We start from the raw sequence: 23,396 nt of genomic DNA, 5'->3' as shown, positions 1-23,396 counted from the left end.
CATTTAATTGGTTTTTAATTTCTGCCTGATTGGATCTAAATTCTGCAGTCATGAAGTCTCTTGAGTCCTTTATGCTTTTTTCTAGAGCCACCAGTAGCTGTATGATAGTGCTTCTGAATTGGCTTTCTGATATTGAATTGTAATCCAGATTTTGTAACTGTATGGGAGAGAGGACTGTTTCTGATTCTTTCTTTTGAGGTGAGGTTTTCCTTCTAGTCATTTTGCTCAGTGCAGAATGGCCAAAAACAAGTTGTATTGGGAAAAGGAGAAAAAGAGAAAGAAGGAAAGAAAAGGTAAAAAGAAAAAAGAAAAAAGGAAGAAAAAAAGAAAAAAGAGAAGAAAAAGAGAAAGAGAAAGAAAAAGAATGAAAGGGAAAAAAGGGTGGGGGAGGCAAACAAACAAACAAAAAAACACGGGGGAGTATCTTCTGATTCTGTGTACTTTAAGTCCCTTGACTACCCCTGGAACTTGTCCGTCTAGCTGGTCTTCTGGGGGAGGGGCCTGCCTTGCTGATTTTCAGGTGTTAGCACTTGGGGGAGCTGCTCTGCCCCCTGCCTGGTGCAGGGCTCAGTGGGGGTTGTTTACCCCGTGAGGCTCCAGGAGGAACAACCACGGTGGCGGTGGCGGCAGCAGCTTGGAAACCTGGATTCAGCCCCCACAGGAACTCTGAAGCACTCCGCCTGCAGGGCCTGGCGGCTCCGGGGCGGGGCCGCTGCTCTGCTCAGCTCGGGATAGGAGGGCAGGAGCGTCCTCGCTGTCCTGGGCCCTCCAGGCCTCTGCCTGTCCCGGGGGGAGGCTGGATCCTGGGCTGTGTCCTGGCGCCCTGGGCTCCCGGCCTGCGCTGTTGGATTCGCGCTCCCGCCCCGCAGCCCCCTCCGCGGAGCCGCCGCCCGAGTCCCTCCGAGCTGCTCCCGGAGCCGCGCAGCCCCCTCCGCTCTGCCGGAGCCGCCTTCGAGCTTCTCCCCGCCGCACAGCCCCTTCCGCGCGGAGCCGCCGCCTGAGTCCCTGCGAGCTGCTCCGGGTCAGCCACGCGCGCTGCAGCCCTTTAGGGAGCTCGGCCTCGGGGTGTGGCGCACTCTCCCCGGGGGCAGGTGTCTGTTAGTGTCCCAGGGAGCCTGAGGGCATCCCCGCCCTCCTGGGTCCTGCTCCAACTCCCTGCGAGCCCCTTTCCGCCCGGGAAGGTCGGTGCAGCTCCTGCGTCTCCGGGACGGGGCTCTCCTGTCCTGGGGACACTCGCCCCGGCCTCAGCCCGGCTCCTCGCGGGGCCCCTCCCCCTCGGATGCCTTTTGTTTCTTTATTTCTTTTTTCCCCGTCTTCCTACCTTGATAGAAGCGCGAACTCTTCTCACTGTAGCGTTCCAGCTCGTCTCTCTTTAAATCTCAGGGCGAATTCGTAGATTTTCAGGATGATTTGAAGGTTATCTAGGTAATTTGGTGGGGACAGGTGATTTGGGGACCCTACTCTTCCACCATCTTGCCCCTCCTCCTCTTTTCAACTTTTTGAGAAACCTCCATACTGTTTTCCCGAGTGGCAGCACCAACTTCTATTTCCATCAAAAGTGTACAAGGCTTCCCATTTCTCAGATTTTTTATTTCTTTCTGTTTTAGTTTGAGTAGTTTATATGTCTCTAAGAATGTATCCATTTCTTTGAGATTGCCTAACTTGTTCACATAGAGTTGCTCATAATATGTTCTTATAATTATCTGTATTACTTTGGTGTTGGTTCATTCAGGATTTTATTAATCTGGGTCCTTACTCTTTTTGATAAGTCTGGCTGGCCAAGGGTTTATCAATCTTATTAATTCTTTCAAAGAACCAGCTCTTAGTTTCCTTGATCTGTTCTATTGTTCTTGTGGTTTCTATTTCCTTGATTTCTGCTCTAATCTTTTTTACTTCTCTTCTCCTGTGGGTTTAAGCTTTATTTGCTGTTCTTTCTCCAGCTCCTTTATCTATAAGGTTAGGCTGTGTATTTGAGACATTTCTTCTTTCGGGAGAAAGGCTTATATTGCTACATGCTTCCTTCTTAGGACCGCCTTTGCTGCATCCCAATTGTTTTGAACAGTTGTGTTTTTATTTTCATTTGTGTCCATGAATTTTAAAAATTCTTTAATTTCCTGGTTGATCCATTCATTCTTTAGTAGGATGCTCTTTAGCCTTCATGTATTTGAGTGCTTTCCAAATTTTCCCTTGTGACTGAGTTCCAGTTTCCAAGCCCTATGGTCTGAAAATATGCAGGGAATGATCCCAATATTTGGCATCAGTTGAGACCTGTTTTGTGAACCAGTATGTGATCTATTCTGGAGAATGCTCCATGTGCTGAGTTTGTGTATTCTGAAGAATGTGTATTCTGTTGCTTTAGGATGAAATACTCTGGGGACCCCTGGGTGGTGCAGCGGTTTGGCGCCTGCCTTTGGCCCAGGGCGTGATCCTGGAGACCCGGGATCGAATCCCACGTCGGGCTCCCGGTGCATGGAGCCTGCTTCTCCCTCTGCCTGTGTCTCTGCCTCTCTCTCTCTGACTATCATTAATAAATAAAAAATTTTTAAAAAAAGGATGAAATACTCTGATTCTGCCTGTGAAGTCCATCTGGTTCAGGGTGTCATTCAAAGCCCTTGTTTCCTTGTTGATCTTCTGCTTAGATGATTGGTCCACTGCAGTGAGTGGGGTGTAAGTCCCCTACTATTACTGTATTATTAGCAATATGTTCTGTGGGGAAAGGGAGCCTCTCTAAGATGGCTACCACAAAATGATATAGCAGCAGAGGGAGTGCAAATTCAGAATTTTTAGAAGTCTGCTCTGTTGAGGGATGTCACTGCATGAAAGGTGCTCAGGTGCCGAAGCAAGGGTAGAATACTGGTGGGACGGGGGATCTCAGGATCCTGAAGGTCACAGGAAGACTTCTGGTGCCTGAGTGCAGCAGAGTTTCCAGGCATTGCAGCAGGGAAAATGACTGCAATCAGCAAGCACAGGACTGGTCTTTCAGCTCAGTGTTGGCATAAACCATGACCTGCCACACAGTTGGCATGACTGTTCTCCAAGCAGGAGCCCCCAAAATGGCAGAACCTGTGAGACACCTCCCTGCCCCCCAACTTCCTTCCCTAGGAAGAGCAGGGCAAGAGTGCGCTGCCAGCGTCTAGAGTTTGGGACTCAAACCAGGTGGTGTATTTTTGATACGAATGTTCAGTCATAGGCTGGGTGAGCATGGAGTGCAGATGGACTGGGGAGACAAGAGTGATTGGGTACTGCTCCCTGAGGGTGCATTGAGGAGTAGGGCCCAGAGCTGAAAAAGGACATTCGGAGGCTGAGAGGGCTGCCATTTTCACTGTCATCCTGTAAAGCACTGTGGAAAGCCTTCAGGAAACAAAGCCACATAGAGCAATCCTGAGCAGATTACTTAGCCTGGCCCCTTGCTAAGTGTGGTGCAATACCACCCACGGCTAAGACACTTGAGAATCACCTCAACAGGCCTCTCCCCAAGATCAGAAAGAACATCCAGGCAAGTCCACGTTTACAGATCACTGAGAACCGCGAAACTCCAGTGCTAGGCAAATACAGCATATAGAAACCAACAGGGTTTTTTTTCTCTATAATTCTTTAGACTTTCGTTTTAATATTTTTCTCTTTCTTTTTCAACCAATTTCTTATTTTATCAACTCATATTTTTAAATAGTTTTTAAATTATATCTCTAGAATTACATTCTACTTTTTCAGTATATTTAATTTTATTTTATATATATATATATATATCTAAGTTTTCCTTTATCACAACTTTAGGATGCAGTTTTTTCTAACAAACCAAAATACACACCAAATCTACTATATGGCTCTTTTCTATTCACCTGTATGATCATATTTGCTTTTCTTTCATTTATTCCTCTTTGTTTTTGGGGTTTTTTTTTTCTGTTTTGTTACACTCTTTTTCTATTTTTTTTATTTTTTATTTTTTTCTGTTTCAAAACATTTTATTTAATTTTTTAATAATAAATTTATTTCTTATTGGTGTTCAATTTGCCAACATACAGAATAACACCCAGTGTTCATCGTCAAGTGCCCCCCTCAGTGCCCATCACCCACTCACCCCCACCCCCCACCCTCCTCCCCTTCCACCTTTTTTAAAATTTTCAACTTAACAGTAACATTGTATCCTTTCAATGTACTTGATTTTATTTTTATTTTTTTGCATTTTTAATTTATTAATTTTTTGCATGTTTTTTATTGGAGTTCGGTTTGCCAACATATAGCATAATACCCAGTGCTCAACCTGTCAAATGCCCCTCTCAGTGCCAGAAACCCAGTCATCCCATCCCCTCACCCACTTCCCCTTCCACTACTTCTTGTTAGTTTCCCAGAGTTAGGAGTCTCTCATGTTTTGATACCTCTCTGATTTTTCCCACTCATTTTCTCTCTTTTCCCCTATGATCCCTTTCACTATTTTTTTTATATTCCCTGTATGAGTAAAAACATCTGATGATTGTCCTTTGCTGTTTGAATTACTTCACTCTGTATAATATCCTCCAGTTCCATCCACGTTGAAGCAAATGGTGGCTATTCATCGTTTCTAATGGCTGAATGGCATTCCATACCACTTCTTCTTTATCCATTCATCGGTCGATGGACACTGAGGCTCCTTCCACAGTTTGGATACTAGGGACATTGCTGCTATGAACATTGGGGTACAGGTGTCCCCGTCTCTCACTGCATCTGTATCTTTGGGGTAAATCCCCAACAGTGCAATTGCTGGGACATAGGGTAGATCTATTTTTAACTCTTTGAGGAACCCCTACACAGCTTTCCAGAGTGGCTGCACCAGTTCACATTCCCACCAACAGTGCACATCCTCTCCAACATTTGTTGTTTCCTGCCTTGTTAATTTTCACCATTCTCACTGGTGTGAAGTGGTATCTCATTGTGGTTTTGATTTGTATTTCCCTGATGGCAAGTGATGTGGAGCATTTTCTCATGTGCTTGTTGGCCATGTCTATGTCTTCCTCTGTGAGATTTCTGTTCATGTCTTTAGCCCATTTCATGATTGGATTGTTTGTTTCCTTGCTGTTTAGTTTAATAAGCTATTTATAGATCTTGGATACTAGCCCTTTATCTGATATGACATTTGCAAACATCTTTTCCCATTCTGTAGGTTGTCTTTTAGTTTTGTTGCCTGTTTCTTTGGCTGTGCAGAAGCTTCTTATCTTGATGAAGTCCCAATAGTCCATTTATTGCATTTGTTTCCCTTGCCTTCATAGATGTATCTTGCAAGATGTTGCTGTGGCCAAGTTCAAAAAGGGTGTTGCCTGTGTTTTCCTCTATGATTTTGATGCAATCTTGTCTCACATTTAGATCTTTCAACCATTTTGAGTTTATCTTTGTGTATGGTGTAAGAGAATGGTCCAGTTTCATTATTCTTCAAATGGCTGTCCAATTTTCTCAGAACCATTTATTGAAGAGACTGTCCTTTTTCCAGTGGATAGTGTTTCCTGCTTTGTCGAGTATTAGTTGACCATAGAGTTGAGGGGCCATTTCTGGGTTCTCTATTCTGTTCCATTGATCTATGTGTCTTTGTGTGTGTGTGTGTGTGTGCCAGTACCACAGTGTCTTGGTGCCAGTACCACACTGTCTTGGTGATCAGGGCTTTTTTTTGTGTGTGTGCCAGTACCACACTGTCTTGGTGATCACAGCTTTGTAGTACAACCTGAAATCCAGCATTATGATGTCCTCAGCTCTGGTTTTCTTTTTTAATATTCCCCTGGCTGTTTGGGGTATTTTCTGATTCCACACAAATCTTAAGATGATTTGTTCCAACTCTCTGAAGAAAGTGCATGGTATTTTGATAGGGATTGCATTAAACGTGTAAATTGCCCTGGGTAGCATGGACATTTTCACAATATTAATTCTTCCAATCCATGAGCATGGAATATTTTTCCATCTCTTTGTGTCTTCCTCCATTTCTTTCAGAAGTGTTCTGTTGTTTGTAGGGTATAGATCCTTTACCTCTTTGGTTAGGTTTATTCCTAGGTATCTTATGCTTCTGGGTGCAATTGTAAATGGGATTGACTCCTTAATTTCTCTTTCTTCAGTCTCATTGTTAGTGTATAGAAATGCCACTGATTTCTGGGCATTGATTTTGTATCCTGCCACACTGCCAAATTGCTGTATGAGTTCTAGCAATCTTGGGGTGGAGGCTTTTGGGTTTTCTATATAGAGTATCATGTCATCTGTGAAGAGGGAGAGTTTGACTTCTTTGCCAATCTGAATGTCTTTTATTTCTTTTGTTGCCTGATTGCTGAGGCTAGGACTTCTAGTACTATGTTGAATAGCAGTGGTGAGAGTGCACATCCTGTCGTGTTCCTGATCTTAGGGGAAAGGCTCCCAGTGTTTCCCCATTGAGAATGATATTTGCTGTGGGCTTTTCATAGATGACTTTTAAGATGCTGAGGAATGTTCCCTCTATCCCTACAGTCTGAAGAGTTTTGATCAGGAATGGATGCTGTATTTTGTCAAATGCTTTCTTTGCATCTATTGAAAGGATCATATGATTCTTGTTTTTTCTCTTGTAGATATGATCAATCACATTGATTGCTTTACAAGTGTTGAACCAAGGCAGCCCGGTGGCACAGCGGTTTAGCACCGCCTGCAGCCTGGGGAGTGATCCTGGAGACCCAGGATCGAGTCCCACATCAGGCTTCCTGCATGGAGCCTGCTTCTCCTTCTGCCTGAGTCTCTGCCTCTCTCTCTCGCTCTCTCTGAATGAATAAATAAATAAATCTTAAAAAAAAAAAAAAAAACAAGTGTTGAACCAGCCTTGCATCCTGGGGATAAATCCCACTTGGTCATGGTGAATAATCTTCTTAATGTACTGTTGGATCCTATTGACTAGTATCTTGTTGAGAATTTTTTCTGTTCATCAGGGATATTGGTCTATAATTCTCCCTTTTGGTGGGGTCTCTGTCTGGTTTTGGAATTAAGGTGATGCTGGTCTTATAGAATGAGTTTGGAAGTATTCTGTCACTTTGTATCTTTCAGAGAAGCTTTAGTAGAATAGGTATGGTTTCTTTAAACGTTTGGTAGAATTCCCCCTTGGAAGCCATCTGGCCCTGGACTTTTGTGTCTTGGGAGATTTTTGATGACTGCTTCAATTTTCTCCCTGGTTATCAGCCTGTTCAGGTTTTCTATTTCTTCCTGTTCCAGTTTTGGTAGTTTGTGGTTTTCCAGAAATGGATCCATTTTTTTTTGATTGCCTAATTTATTGGCCTAGAACTGCTCATAATATGTTTTTAAAATAATTTGTATTTCCTTGGTATTGGTGTTGATCTCTCCTGTAAAGTAATGTGAATGGCAGATGGATTTCATAACTACAGATTCTTGGTATTGGTTGTGATCTCTACCCTTTCATTCATGATTTTATTAATTTGAATCTTTTTTTCTTTTTAGTAAGGCTGGCTAATGGTTTATCTATCTTATTTATTCTTTCAAAGAACTAACTTCTGGTTTTGTTGATCTGTTCTATAGTTCTTCTAGTCTCTATTTCATTGAGTTCTGCCCAAATCTTCATTAATTCTCTTCTTCTGCTTGGTGTAGGTTTTATTTGCTGTTCTTTCTCCGGTTCCTTTAGATGTGAGCTTAGCTTGTGTACTTGTTTTTTTCCAATTTTTTGAGGGATGCATGTATTGCGATGTATTTCCCTCTTAGGACTGCTTTTGCTGTCCCAAAGATTTTGAATGGTTATATCTTAATTTTCATTAGTTTCCATGAATCTTTTTAATTCTTCTCTACTTTCTTGATTGTCCCGTTCATCTTTTAGCAGGATGCTATTTAACCTCCATGTGTTTGAGTTTCTTCCAAGTTTCTTTGTGATTGAGTTCAAGTTTCAAAGCATTGTGGTCGAAAATATGCAGGGGACAATCCCAATCTTTTGGTATTGGTTGAGACCTGATTTGTAACCTAGTATGTGGTATATTCTGGAGAAAGTTCCATGTGCACTTGAGAAGAACGTGTATTCAGTTGTGTTTGGATGCAAAGTTCTGTATATATCTGTGAAATCCATCTGGCCCAGTGTATCAACCCTTGTTTCTTTGGAGATGTTGTTCTTCGAATACCTGTGATCTGCAGAAATTGCCGTGTTGAAGTCTCCTACTATTAGTGTATTATTATCTAATTATGTCTTTACTTTGGTTATTGGTAGTAGCTCCCACATTAGAGGCCTAAATATTCATGATTATTAAGTCCTCTTGTTGCATAGACATTTTAAGTATGATATAGTGTCCCTCTTAATCTCTTACTATACAGTCATTGAGATAAACTTTAATTTATCTGATATGAGGATTGCTACTCCTGCTTTCTTTTGAGGACCATTTGAATGGTTAAATCGTTCTCCAGTCTTTCATTTTCAGGCTGGAGGTGTCCATAGGTCTAAAATGAGTCTCTTGTAGACAGCAAATAGATGGGTCTTGCTTTTTTATCCAGTCTGAAACCCTACGTCTTTTGATGGGATCATTAAGCCCATTCACGTTCAGAGTTACTATTAAAAGATATGAATTTAGTGTCATCATGATACCCACCCAGTCCTGTTTTTGTGGATTATTTCTTTGGGCATCCTCTTTTTTTTACAGAGTCCCCCTTAATATTTCTTGCAGAGCTGGTTTGGTGGTCACATATTCTTTCAGTTTCTGCCTATCTTGGAAGCTCTTTATCTCTCCTTCTATTCTGAATGAGAGTCTTGCTGGATAAAGTATTCTTGGCTGCAGGTTCTTCTCATTTAGGACCCTGAATATATCCTGCCAGTCCTTTCTGGCCTGCCAAGTCTCTGTGGAGAGGTCTGCTATTAATCTAATACTTCTCCCCATATAAGTTAGGGATCTCTTGTCTCTTGCTGCTTTAAGGATCTTCTCTTTATCTTTGGAATTTGCAAGTTTCACTATTAAATGTCAGGGTGTTGAACAGTTTTTATTGATTTGGGGGGGAATCTCTCTATCTCCTGGATCTGAATGACTGTTTTCCTCCTCAAGTTAGGGAAGTTCTCAGCTATGATTTGTCAAATATTCTTTCTGGTCCTTTGTCCCTTTTGGCACCCTCTGAAACCCCAATTAAACGTAGATTTTTCCTCCTGAGTCTGTCATTTATTTCCCTTAACCTTTCCTCATGGTCTCTTGTTTTTCTCTTTTTTCTTCAGCTTCCTTCCTTGCCATCAACTTGTCTTCTATGTCACTCACTCATTCTTCTACCTCTTTAACCCTCATCGTTTGGACCTCCAGTTTGGATTGCATCACATTTAATTGATTTTTAATTTCAGTCTGATTCTATCTAAATTCTGCAGTCATGAATTCTCTTGATTCCTTTGTGCTTTTTTCCAGAGCCACCAGTAGCTTTATAATTGTGCTTCTGAATTGGCTTTCTGACATCAAATTGTAATCCTAATTCTGTAACTCTGTGGGAGAGAGAACTATTTCTGATTCTTTCTTTTGTAGTGAGTTCTTTCTAGTCATTTTGCTCAGTGCAGAGTGGCTAAAAACAAGTTGTACTGGAAAAAGGAAGGAAAAAAAGAGAAAAAAGGGAAAAAACAACAACAAACAAATAAAAAAACAAAGAACAACAACAGAAAAAAAAAAAAAACAAGGAGGGGTATCCTCTGGTTCTATATACTGTAAATCCCTTGACTTCCCCTGGAGCTTTCCAGCGCTGCTCAGCCAAGAACTTGCTCTTCCCCTGTCCTTCCAGCTGGTCTTCTGGGGGTGGGGCCTGCTGTGCTGATTCCCGTGTGTGGACCTTGGGGAGCTGTCCCGCCCTCTGCCAGGTGCATGGCTCAGTGGGAGCTGTTTATCCTGTTCCCTGACGACCAGACTCTCCCAGGCACAGGGTGACACAAGGAGGAACAACAAGACTGGCAGCAGCCAGCCTTCCAGCCCTGGAGTCAGCTCCTGCAGTAACTACCACAGTCTCCCAGTCTGCACTGGCCTGGATGCTCCGGGGGCGGTGGGCGCTGATCTGCACAGCTCTGGGCGCCCACAGTGGCAGGAGCGTCCTCGCTGTCCTGTGCCCTCCCAGCCTCCGCCTGTCCCGGGGGGAGCACAGGATCTTGGGCTGTGTCCCCTGGGGCCCTGGGATCGGGTCTGTGCCACTGGAATCACGCTCCTGGGACCGCACAGCCCCCTCCACCCGGAGCCACTGCCTTAGCTGCTCCTGAGGCCCTGCAGGTCGCGTGCTCCAGCCCTTTACCACAGTCCGCCCGTGGTGTGTGGCGCTCTCCCCTGAGGTGCACTTCCTCTGTTAGTGACCCCGGGAACCTGGAGGCTCCACTGCCCCTTCTGGGATCCTGCCCGAGTTCCCTGGGAGTGCCTTTCCGTCCAGGAAGATTGTTAAAGATCCTGCTTCTCCGGGACTGGGCTTTCCTGTCTTGGAGGCTTTTGCTGCCAGCCTTAGCCCAGCTCCTCGTGGGGCCTTTCCCCCACTGTATTCTTTTTTATTTATTTCTTTTCTGTCTTCCTACCTTATTAGAAGTGGGAACTCTTCTCTCTGTAGCGTTCCAACTACAGTTTTCTCTTTAAACCCCACATTCTTCCAGTTTTCTCTTTAAACCCCACGCCAAATTTGTAGGTTTTCAGAATGATTTGAAAGTTATCTAGGTCAGTTGGTGGGGACAGGTGACTTGGGGACCCTACTCTTCCGCCATCTTGCCCCGCCCCCAACAAAAAATTTAAAAAGAAGTAAATGCAGATTTATTTGGAAATGATGATACAGAAATTTTCTAGGAAGATAACTACAAATATCAGTCCCACCTGTGGTAGTAGGTATACATACAATCCATAGAAATAGATGTTGAAGAAATGTCCATCATTAGTAAAAGCACCAGTGTCAAATGATTAAGAGGGAGATTCCCTCATTCTTTGAAGTATCAGAGAAACCAAACTCCTTTCTTAGTTCAACTGCATTGAATAGCTAGCAGAGTACTCTAGAATTTCTTTATACTATACTGAAATTTCCTCAAGAAACAAATGTTAATTATGTAATTAGTGAAGAAATATAAAATTTAAGAGCCAGATCAGATTCCTCGGGTTTTCTGAACAAATATCCACCATTTGGTCTATGTCTACCATCCATTCTCCCTGTGAGAGTTGTATTCCAACTGAGATATTAGAAGGACCATGATGAACACAAGACCACACTTGCAGCTGACGGCAGTAGCAAGTTGAGAACTTGCCAAAACCTGGCTCAACTTCAATAGTTCTCTAAAAGTATTCACAGAACTCGCTCAGAGATATTCTACTCATTGTCATTGTCATGGTTTTCTGGGTTTGTTTTGTTTTGTTTTGTTACAAAGGATACAGATTAACAATAAACATGGTGAGGTTCATAGGATTAAATTTCGGGAAAAGAACCCACTGTAGATCTTCTGGTTGTTCTCTCTCTGTGGAGTCATGGAGTGTTACTGTCTGGGGTTGATATGGGCTAACACTCATGGAGTGTTGCCAAGGAGGGAGACTCACCCAAGCCTTGGTGACCAGAGTTTTTACTACAATTCTGCCACTTACCTTCTGGATGGGTGACCTTAGTCTTCATTCTGTCTCCAGGTGAGCTGATGCCTTTCATCTCCAGCCCTCCCAGAGGCTGACCTGATGATATTTTGGGCTCAAAGACTCATCCTAAAGCACATTGTTGTTAGACAGTCTGGTCACCAAGCCTCCAAGCAAACACAAACATTCCTATTAGGCATGGCCTTGGAAAGATCTAGAGATCACCTTCCAGGATCAAAGGGCAAAGGGCAGATTTCCCTTTGTGGGAGGCTAATTCTTTTCTAGATTGTTCACCTCCTGGTGGCTGCGCAGGGCTGTCTCACAGCAAAGTATACATGCTTGTCTGGATCTCTACCAATGGTAAAGTGGTTATAGGACAGTTGGCAAGTATGAGTACGAATAGGGCAAGTATGAGTACGAATAGGCCTCACATTTGGAAGAAGCAGTTGGAGGAATATATTTAAAGTAAAAACTAATGAAGGCACTTGGGTGGCTCAGGGTCTTGAACATCTGTCTTTGGCTCAGGTCATGAAACTGGGGTCCTAGAATTGAGCCCCATCCCATATCAGGCTCCTTGATCAGCGGGAAGCCTACTTCTCCTTTTACTTCTGTCCCTCTTCCTCTTTGTGTACTTGGCTCTCTTTATTTTTTATTTATTTATTTTTTTTTACTTGGCTCTCTTTGAAATAAATAAATGAAATCTTTAAAAAAATAAAGAAACAGCTAATCCATCTTCTGTATCATTACATAGATTTTCATAATTTTGTACTAATTGAATTACTTATTTTCCTTCTTGATCTACAGATCTAACTTTGGGGAGGCAAATTCTTCTCTCTCTTATTTAGTTGCCATATCCCACAACAAAGCCATATGAATGACAAACATTCTTCACACACAAATCCACACACAGTGGTTACTGAGGCATATGTGTAAATGCACATATGCACACTCAGGACCCAGACACACTGAAATATGTACTTAAGTCACCTCATACTCTCTCAATCACATGCTCACTCACCACATGCAGACACACAGTACACCCACACAGATGTCACTGTCCCACTCACCTTCCCACAGTCACTCACACAGTCACCAGGTGGATATGTATCTCAGTAATATGTTTGTAGGTGAAAGTTTCATGCAGATCTCCAAATCTGGGAAACAAGACAAGAGGATCCTAATTGCCCTTTACACCCCTCACCCACCACAGCAACAATGGCAACATTTGAAGTGTACAACATTGAAAAAGTGCTCTGGGCTTTGCCACTTGAAGTTGCAGGGTGTGGTGAGAAACTCTGAGTCTGTGGGGTCTGACTGAATTGGGTAAGAAATAGAGCACTAGTAAATGGGGTATAGTAGAAGGGGGTGCAGAGAGCATGGGGTGTGGTCATGAGTCAGGAGGTGAAACTGTACAAGGGGTAAAGTGTAGGGAATGTGTTAATGGTACTGTGGGTCTGCATGCACAAGTGGACAAGATGTGCGGAGAAATTAAGGATGTAGCACATACTGGGCTCTGTGGGGGATAAGGGGTACAGAGATCAAGAAATCAAAGATATGACAGAGATGAGAGAGTGTGCACAAGTAAGTGAGGGGTAGGACTGTGTAAGAGGCACAGGAAAATCTATGTCCATGGTAGGTTAATGAGCACAGCAGAATGACAGTGTGTCTTTTATAAGATTGATTTCATTTTTTTTTACTTTATTTTATTGCATTTTGTTTTACATTATTTTATTTTATTTTTTATTTCATTTCACTTCATAAGAAAGGCAGACTACACATTAGCACATCAGTTGGATGTAGCAGGAGTCTCAGAACCTTGACCCCCAGTCTCCTACAAATGGACCTTGAGAGCTAATCTTGAGGTTCCAGCAGGGGAGCACAGCTACTTACATATCCTTGACCAAAGAAAGGTCCTCCCTTATTAGGAAAGTTTGTCCTCTTCTGCCGAGTATACAGCTTTGGGAAGGATGCACATGGAGCTGAGAGGAAGAAAGGGGACCCCACTGCCTAGCCTGCTAGATCAGAAGAATCAGTCCTGGCCATCAATGCTGTGACAGATGTCACAATCCTATTCACTTCAAGTCTGAAAGATTCTTTTGGTGGTTGGACACAACACAATGAGAGATGAAAGGCAGAACCGTATTACTAGCAGCTTCACACCAGAGAACCAGAAGGGGTTCACACCAGAGGGGGGCCACAGTGCCCCCTCTTGGGAAGAGTAACAGAAGTCTGGAAGTGGATGGGGCAGCCAATATATGAGAAATAGAGTCGGGGTAGTTGAGTTTCAAAGCTCCCTGAGCATTGGCAGTTTGGGATAATTCCCTATGTGCCAGGGCATATGGAGGTTCCTCTTCCAGTGGTCATTGGCTCCAGAACAATTAGAACTGGTGCATGACCAAAACAAAACAAAAACAAACAAAAAACAAAGCGAAACAAAAACCTGGTGCATGATGACCAGAAGTAGGAGAGTCCATAAAGAGAGTGGTGGTGTATGGATTTGATAAGTTGCTAAAGAAGGGCAGCCTACTTTGCCCTAGCCTGGGACTCCAAACTGGGTTGAGGCAACATAAAACAGGAAATTCAAGACTATACTACAGGGTATTTTGGGATATGAATGTCCTGAGGATAGCTAAAGTCCACGATAGAGCCAGACAAGGGACGAGGAGTAGGAGTCTTACAGGAGGCTCATAGTTGTGGAGATAAGAGGACTGTGCATGATGAAATCAGTGGTGGAGTGTAGTGGATTTGAGTAGACTAAGGAACCCAGAGGAAAACAGCAGATGTAGTAGGCAGGTGAATGGGGAACACAGGGAGGTGATGGCACTGAATATATGAAAGCTGGGATTTTGATGGAGGTGTGAGAAGTGTTTGGAATTGGGCTGAGTTCACTGGAATGGGGGAAATATATACCTGGGGGATTGCAGAAGCAGTGTTTGGCTGAGGTCACAGTAATGATATGAGGGAGAGATTTGACAGAGGGAAGAAATCCTAAATGGGTGAAGGATGGAGGTAGTAGAAATGTCCAAGCGAGATAGAGGGATAAGTAAAGTAAGGAGTTGGAGGATAATGGGGTAGCTCTTAGGAATGGAACTATCCACATACAAATTTCTCACAATGATACAATGATGTCATTTTTGCCTCTTCAGAAATCTAGGATCCAGGCGTGTCAGGGATTTATTTTATTGTCTTCATCTCTTAATTTTTTAAATCGGATCAGTTGCCACTCTTTCTTTTCTCTGTCTTCAGAGATAGGGAAAGTTTTGGGATGGTTGTCATTGTTTTGCAGAATGTATCTCAGTATGGGTTTCTTAGATTGTGTCTGTCATCCTGAATCTCAGGCACCACATTGGAGCAGAACTTCTACACACAAGTGATGGTGGGTCCTCCTGGGGGCATCTGCTCAGAAGCAAAGGTTATGAGGAAATGTCAGTGCACTAGATGTGTGGATGAGCTTCTTGCAGGGAGGAGCAGGAGATGTGGTTTGTTGCAGTGAGCTGGGGAGAAACGGTGTGCCCACAGACATTCAGGCTCCTGGAGGATCCCAGTCAGCTCTCAGATGTAGGTTGACTGGAAGCCAATTACTAGAGTGGAATATCCCAAAGAATGTCTTTCAGGAAGATGCCAGATATTCCCAGGCTCATTACAATTTGAGAAGTAGTGTGGAGCTAAATGGTCCTGCGTGCTAGTTTCACATTTAGGATCACTTGGAAGGAGTTTCGAAAACCATCACTTGTGCTCTACTCACTCCCCCCTTTTTATGTCAGTTGTTGTGTCCTCAGGACACATCTGAGAATGGAGCTGAAGTTCTGCCAATGGGGAAATAACAACTGTCTGCTCTGCATGGTTTTGTAGGAAGATTCAGTACAGGCACATCCCCAGTGCTGTAGCAGGATTTAGGGTGTTTCTGGAGGGCAATGCCTCTGAAAACGGGGGGAAGAAACTCATGTTATGACCTTGAGATCAGAGCTGTCTGTCTTTGAATCCCTCCTGTGGCAAAGGACATGGAAGGGCATGCTATTCTGTATTTCAAGTTCTTTCCACCTGTGGGGAGACGGGGGCAAGGGAAAGCATATCAGTTTGATGGGGTTGCCAGGACCATGAACTGAGTGTTGGAAGCAATAGAAATTTATTATATGGGAGTTCTGGAGGCTACAGTCTAAGATGAAAGTGTCCTCAGAGCCATGTATTTCTCTGAAGGTCCTGGGGGAGAATCTGGTCTGGGCCACCCTCCCAGCTCTACATCCTTGGCTTTTGACAGTATAACTCCCGTCTTCATTTGATATTCTCCCCATATGAATGTCTTCCTCCAAATTTCCTGTTTCTGCAAGGATACCGGTCATGTTAGATTAGGGGCCACCTACTCCATATGACCTCTTATTAAATTAACTAATTTCATCTGCAATCACCCTATTTCCTTAAAAGGGCACATTCTGAAGTTCTGGGTGTTAAGACATCAGCATATTAATTTTTTAAGATTTTATTTATTTATTCATGGTAGATACCGAGAGAGAGGCAGAGATAGGCAGAGGGAGAAGCAGGCTCCCCACAGGGAACCTGACGTGGGACTTGATCCCAGGACCACAAGACCATGCCCTGAGCCAAAGGCAGATGCTCAACTACTGAGCCACCCAGGTGTTCCATCAACATATTAATTTTGATGGGACTCATTGGAACCCATAACAAAAGGGCTGGTGTTGAGGCCATAAAAGGCATATTTGCAAAATATGGTTTTTCCAGATAATGAGAAAGAGGCCTGGAGATCTGGAGAGCAAAGGAAAGATGTTTTTCTGAGACAAGAGTGAGTTCCAGGTGAGACCCTGTATCCTTCCATCCTCCTGAGAGGCCATCAGTTTATACCTTGAAAACCTTTCCTTCTCTCTCTCAAGCCTGTCACACTGGCCCTTTTCCCTGGGTTCCTTGGCTCACTCACACCCACTCTCCTCTCCAGGGATCTCTGTTATATGCCTCTGGTTCCTCCCCTGCTTCTTTTTCCCCCCAGGCTTTGTGTCCTTGTCCCGCAGGCCAAGAATGTCTTAAGAGGTACGCGCTAGAAACTTGTAGTTGTTCTTGGTAATTGGCAACTGGGAGAAAAGTGTATCAAAAATATTCTCAGCTCCCAAGCCTGTCAGTGCCAATGCTGCTTCAGGTGAAATGATAATTGCAGTTGTGAGGGCAGGGGAGCTCCCTGAGCTATAAACACATATCTCAGACCCCAGCTGCCCCTCTTGCACACATACTGCTTGCTCTGCCCATCCACTGAGCCCGCCATGTGGGCAACAAGATCAAGTTGGTGCATTTTCTTTGCATTTCTATCTGAGCAGTAGAATCTGTAAGGGAAGGAGTGGTATCAGGAGTCCAGGTAAGGGAATGTATTAGACAAGGGAGATTTCTGCATATGAATCTGGTCCAGTGCCGAAGCCAGGCATGAAGGTGAAATACATCCTGAGGCAGGAACTAAGATGGTAAAGAGGTGGGTCTTCTAGCCCTTCAGCCATCTCTGATGGCTCCTAAGTCAATATAGTATAATACTCACTGACAGTGATGTAGTTTCATCTATATGTGGTTAGCATATCTCATTTTTAATGTCCTTAAGGATGGTGGTTCTGGAGTAAGTGTCCTGTACAGCCTGCTTTGCATGAACCACAGAGATAATAGTTGGATATAAGGTGCACTCATAACACTTCCATGCTTGTAATAAAGAGTCAATTGAATCTATAGTAATCATTGAATCCTATGCAGAAACAGTGTGTCTGTTCACAGTTGCTGGAATGGACATGTTTTCTGTAACTCTGGGTCTGTGAAATGCTTAGCAGATTAAAAAATTGTGTCTCAATAGATTATGGAGAGATGTTTCCAAGTAAAGTTAGGGAAACAGCTTTTAAGAAAAATGTTCTGAAGTTTCACTGATTTTTAACCTCAAACATATCTTGTGATATTTCTGCTGCTCTTCAATATTATAATACCAATCCTAAAAGTTACGTCAGTTATACAATATACAAGGTTTGTGCCTTAACATTCCATTTTGTGTATGTCTTATATTTTAATATCTTTTTGAAAAAGATTTCATGTATTTATTTTTAAGAGAGAGAAAGCAGGAGCACAAGCGAGTGCATGAGCAGGAGGAGAGGCAGAGTGAGAGGAAAGAATATCAAGCCGTCATCTTGCTGAGCATTGAGCCCAGAGCAGTGCCAACCTTAAGACCGTGAGATCCTGACCTGACCACAATCAAGAGTCAGATGCTCATCTGACTGAGCCACTCAGGCGCCCCTGTATTTCATTATCTTTTACAAATATTGCTTTATTGCTATTAATTTTATTTAACTCAGGTATTAATTAATTGATATAAATATGATCTGAAGACACTAGTAATATTGTTTCTAATGCGCACAATTTAATCGGGCACCAGTACTTTCTGTTTTGGGTTCCTATGTCCTGCAGTATTATACTTTTGTTGCCATCCTAATATTGAGCCATTCTTGCAATCATGAAATCCAGCTTGTCATGGGGCAGGTACCTGAAACTCTATAGTACTGCAATCAGTGCATCTACAGTTTATTAAGATCTCTAAAGCTTTATTCAAGCTCCTATTTGGCTATAGAAACAGGCTTCGTAAATAAGTGGGAACTTGTCATTAGCAAAAATTTGAAATAAAATACCACTAATCTAAATTGAAATGATAAAATGCAAACATAAAACTAAATTGAGATCTGGTTTATTTAAAAGAACACAGCTAACTAGTATTTTTGTATATTATGTATTAAACACACTAATTTTGTTACCAGCCTGGATAGGTTCCAATCTCCACTCTGCCCCTAAAGAGTGAATGAATTCAGGCAAAGCACTTTGCCTCTCTGTGCCTATGTTGTCTTCATCTTTATGAGGAGTGAATTACCTGGTGCCTCGTGAATTTATGGGAAATAAGAAGTTACAACATGGGTAGCCATTATACCAGTGAGTCAACATTTCAAGTATTTGGTAATATTTGTGTATGCAACCCTTGAAAGGCCCTAAATGATAAAAGAGCTGTAAGTATAATTTCAAAGTAGGAAGTGTTGATTAGTGTAGGATATTGGATTTCAGTTGACATGATTCGTGTGGCCCCTTCCTCATGTTCCCGCACAGGATCCTCTAGCCCAAGAGACAAATATCAGTCACTGAGACCTGACAGGATGGCCACCAGGGATCTGGCAGTAGGAGTGATCTTCTTAATACAGACTGTGGTTGGAATCTTGGGGAACTTCTCTCTTCTTTACCATTATTTCTTCCTTTATTTCACTGGGTGTAGGCCAAGGTCCACAGATTTGATTGTTAAGAATCTGATTATAGCCAACATTTTGGTCCTGTTCTCTACTGGAATACACAACACAATGATGTATTTTGGGTTGTATCATATCATCAGTGATTTTGGATGTAAAATTTTTCCCTATGCTCGTGGGGTGGGCAGGGGAGTGTCCATTGGCACCACCTGCCTCTTGAGTGTCTTCCAAGCCATCACAATCAGCCCCAGGAACTCCAGGTGGGCAGTGCTTAAAGGGAAAGCTGCCAAGTGCATTATCCCTTCTATTGTCCTGTGCTGGGTCTTGCAGATACTGGTAAATATCATATATCCTATGTTTCTTACTAGCTCTTTAAGCAACAAAAACATCACAAACAGAAAAAGTTTCAGTTACTGTTCAGCTGAACGTCATGACAAAACCAGAGACTCATTGTATGCAGCATTGTTGTCATTCCCTGATGTGCTATTTTTGGCGTTCATGCTCTGGACAAGTGGCTGCATGGTCTTCATCCTATACAGGCACAAGCAGAGAATGCAACACATTCTTAGGACCAATGTCTCTTCCACATCATCACCTGAGTCCAGAGCCACCAAAACCATCCTTCTTCTGGTGAGCACCTTTGTCTGCTGTAACACCCTTTCCACTACCTTTCATATTGTTTTGTCTCTTTTTGATAATCCCAATAAGTTGCTCTTGAACATTACTTCAGGACTCACTCTCTGTTTTCCATCTATCAGCCCCTTTTTGCTCATGGCCCGTGAGCAGAGTATCCATGGTCTGCTTTGTCAGTGCAAAGAACATAAAGTACCTCCATCCTATGAATAGTATGTACATTTTAAGTATTTCTGTACTATTTTTTTTGGTAATTCATGCATGCCCTCCACTACAATTATGAGAGGCTAACTGGAGAAGAATGGTAAATAGAACATGTTGATCATCTTCTTCAAAGTGAACCTAAGTTATAATACTAATGGCCGTGAAATAGGATTATCTTTAAATAATCATGTGATTGAAGTTGCTAGTGCTTGCAGGAGGAGTTAGAAATTATGCAAGTATAAACACCAAACCTGAAATAATCTGGATACTTGGAGAAGTCTTTGAGTGTGTCATGTAAATTTATCATAGTAAATTTCCCAGAAGTGAAGTAGGCTTTTTTTTTTTTTTTAAGATTTATTTATTTATTCATTCAGAGAGAGCGAGAGAGAGGCAGAGACACAGGCAGAGGGAGAAGCAGGCTCCATGCAGGAAGCCCGATGTGGGACTCGATCCCGGGTCTCCAGGATCACACCCCAGGCTGCAGGCGGCACTAAACCGCTGCGCCACCGGGGCTGCCCTGAAGTAGGCTTTGTATTATGAAGGAGCATGAAAATGGATCAGCATGTGGCAGGTCATCACTGAAACTGAAGGCAGTAGTGATGGAGTGAAAAATTCAGTCAGTGAGCAAAGCTTTGGGGAGCCAGTTGCAACTTCATACATTTTATACTAGAGATGCAGTAGTCAGTCATGTGAAATATAATGTCATGGAAGCATTGGAGATAAGCATGCGTAAATATTTTCAGGTAGAAATGAACAGATTGTATTGGAATGGGTAGTAGAGAGCATAGAATTACATTTTAGTTGATGCTTTTAAAAAATATATTTTATTTATTTATTTGGGAGAGAGATAGCATGAGCGGTGGGGAGAGAGGAAGAGACAGAGGCAGACTGCCCCCTGAGCAGGGAGCACAAGCCCAACTAGATCCAACTAGATCCCAGAACCCTGGGATCATGACTGGAGTCAAAGGCATACTCTTAACAAATGGAGTCACCCAGGGGCCCCCATTATAGCTGATTCTTAAACAACAGCAGGTGATTGTGACAATTTAAAGAAATAGGTATAATGGGCAGCCCGGGTGGCTTAGCGGTTTAGCGCCGCCTTCAGCCCGGGGTGTGACCCTGGAAACCTGGGATCGACTCCCACTTCTGACTCCCCGCATGGAGCCTGCTTCTCCCTCTGCCTGTGTCTCTGCCTCTCTCTCTCTTGTCTCTGTGTCTTTCATGAATAAATAAATAAATACAAATTTAAAAAAAGAAATAGGTATAATAGAAACTAGTATCTAGAGAAGACAGATCTTTCTCTCCTTTGAGCCTGTTGGCAAGAAAGAAGTTTGGAGAATCCTCGGGTCTCCGAGGTGTAGAGATTAGTTTATGGTAGACTTTCACTGAATTTGGGTCCTGAAGGGAGACCCATTTGAAAGGGAGAGACATGAATCCATTCTGTTCATGTGAGGATGTGGCTCCATGATTTTAATTTTCCCTCAATTTTAGGAGAGATTTTTACATAGTTTTCTCTGAATTTACATTCTGAAGCAGAGGCAAAGTTGAGATATCAGTAATTTGAGAAAAAAGTAGTATTTGATTGAATGAATATATATATTTACAAATTATATATAGAACCTTGTACCACAAAATGGAATCCAACACAAGAAACAGAAAAAATGAAATATCAATGCATACATACCCAATACTGTACGTTTAGGGATCTATATCTGTATCTATATCTGTGTAATCTATGGGCATCTGTATATACATATAGATGTAGAGTTAATCATGTCTGTTATCCACCAATCAGTGATTTGGAAATCTGTGCATTAGGACAGTTTTCAATAGTACCAATTATAATAATGACCAGTCCTAAGGTGTATGTGATCTGATGTATACATCCTTGTCGTGCTAGATGTTTGTTAAAGTTCCATGAAATGTATTTTTCATTTCAACATTGATTCTATTATTTTGCCACATCTTTCGAAATGCTACCCAGTGAGCATAGGAAAACATGTTTGATTTTAAAGGGGGTAATTAGACTGAAGTTGGCCTTAGGAGGTGATATTCTGGAGGCAAAGGGCTGACTTCCACTCCCCTGGAAATCCTGTTCTTTCTGAGTGGTTGTTATTGTGTTACCTGTTCCTGCTGAAATTCTTCATATTTCTATAGAAAGCTCTCCTGCTGTCATCTCCAACAGCCAATCTAGTAGTGGATGTGGTGATGCTTCTCCTGTGCCTTGGAACTGAAGGAATTTCACTCTGTTTTGGTGCAAAGGGAAACCTCTGCCATTGAAAGACGCCACTTGGTATTAACATGGACTTGAACTTCCCACCTGCCTTAATGTCCTCCAATTGCCCGATGCTGCAGACCTCTGACAAAGGGAGGCAGCCTCCACCTGGAAGCCCCAACTTGGTGTATGAATTTTGGAGCCTTTGTGAGACAAATGACAGTTGTGCTCCTATAAAATAGCAGTGATTAAAAGCTAAACTAAATAAATTTTTTTTGAAAAGCAGTGTTTAGCTTATGGTAAGCTCTCCTCAAAATCGACCTTTAGATGTATCGTATCTATGTGGCTTTATATTCCAATTATGGAATGAGTCAACATAGACTCACTTTTAACAAGGTAGGAAGGGCCACAAAGGCCCTGTCGTGTGTCATGGAAGGTGTATATTAAGAAAGAAGGCAGACTCTGCTGTAGTTTGATAGGAATAGCTGATATTCCTATCAGTTTGACAGCAATAAGGGGTACCTATCCCTTGAGAGGAAATTTTAACCTCCACGTAGCCAAATCAAAAGGCGCTGGAAACCCTTAATCCTCTGAGAGTGCCCTAAATGCATGGCCTTGATTACTGATGGTTTAGGTCAGCTGAAACCTGATGTGTCCCCTGGGCCCCTGGCTCTGATTAGTCTCAGGGCCAGCTCCACTGAACTGAATCAGAGGAAGGTCCTTCCTTCATTGTTCTCAGAAACCTGGGCTGCTGCCATTGGTGTAGCTCTTCAGTGTGCCATTTGGACAGCTATGAACTGGCAGCTGAAGGACCATTCCTCCCCACCCCCCCCTTCCAGTTGCAGTGCAGAAAGATTTATGTGGGTCACTCACTTAACACTCACTGGTGAGGGTCTGTTCTTCATAGAGACTGCCCAGAAACAAGCTGCTAATTGAGCCTGTTTGTGACATGGAGGTATCTTTGTATGGCATAGTTGTAACTCCTCATACCTGGCTTTATTGTGGTACACATGACAAATAAAATTGAAAAAATATTTAACATGCAGCCTTAGCTAAGAAGACCCAAATCTTAGGGAACTGGTGGCGTGGTGGGGCGGTATTGGGTACGTGGAGTACAAGGATTGAAATATGTAACCCCACCACCATTCCCTTTTTATGGGGAGAAGTTTCCTAGGTGGAGTGGGGAGAAGTCTTTGGAAAAGAAACTTGGGCTCTTCAGATGTGTCCAGGAGTCCTAGCTCAGCCTTGCCCTTCAAGGGGTGCAACGAAGGTGGAAGAAGCATCTGAGTCCTTCGCTTCCCATCCCCCAAATTCCTCTGTTAAGGTGGTCCTGAGAGATGAGTGGGGATCTGTGTTGAGTGAGGCATGGAACAGAGTAGTCGGAGGCAACACTGCTCCCATTCTGTGTGGGAAAATACACACTTAGATGTAGAGTTAATCATGTTTTTTATCCACCAATCAATGTATTAGAGCGTTGTCACTAGGGACATTTTTCAATAGTACTAATTATAATAATGACCAAACCAAGGCATATGTTATATGATATATATATTGGAGTGCTAGTTGTTTCATTGTTAAAGTTCT

At 42.8% G+C, this 23,396-nt stretch overlaps 1 pseudogene; it reads left to right on the top strand.

Moving 5' to 3' along the window:
* The first annotated feature begins 18,649 nt into the window (after window positions 1–18,649).
* LOC140608199 (vomeronasal type-1 receptor 4-like) lies at window positions 18,650–22,748 on the top strand (annotated as a pseudogene).
* Window positions 22,749–23,396: the final 648 nt, after the last annotated feature.

This window comes from Canis lupus, chromosome 1, assembly GCF_048164855.1.
Source record: "Canis lupus baileyi chromosome 1, mCanLup2.hap1, whole genome shotgun sequence".
NCBI classification, from domain to species: Eukaryota; Metazoa; Chordata; class Mammalia; order Carnivora; family Canidae; genus Canis; species Canis lupus.
Note: the sequence above shows the minus strand (reverse complement) of the source record. Positions and strands in the feature narration are given on the sequence as shown.